The following is a 360-nucleotide window of genomic DNA, read 5'->3' on the forward strand; positions in this document are numbered from 1 at the left end:
CCTTCACTCCTTTCGACCTGATCTCCCACAAAAACCAATACAAAGAAGGTGGAAGTGGGGAGGAGAGGAAAATGGATTGATTGCTCGACTATCTTTTTACGCTCTATCGAATTCCTATTTTTTTCCTGAATCCTATTAGAATCCAACAGAAAATTGGAGAGGAAAAAGCAGCCTCCACTCTTCGGAACTTTTTTCTGACATCACAAGTATATATCATCAGATTGTTCGGTCTCTCCCTATGGCTTTCTAAGAAGCTAGACCCAACAAGATAAGAAGCCCTTAGATGGAGCCATGATGTAGGTTTATTTCCTGCCTGTGCTTTAGTTGCATAAGGACTAAGCACTTTCTTGCTTTGGATTG

The sequence above is a fragment of the Nicotiana sylvestris genome, chromosome 2, assembly GCF_000393655.2.
Source record: "Nicotiana sylvestris chromosome 2, ASM39365v2, whole genome shotgun sequence".
Taxonomy (NCBI): Eukaryota; Viridiplantae; Streptophyta; class Magnoliopsida; order Solanales; family Solanaceae; genus Nicotiana; species Nicotiana sylvestris.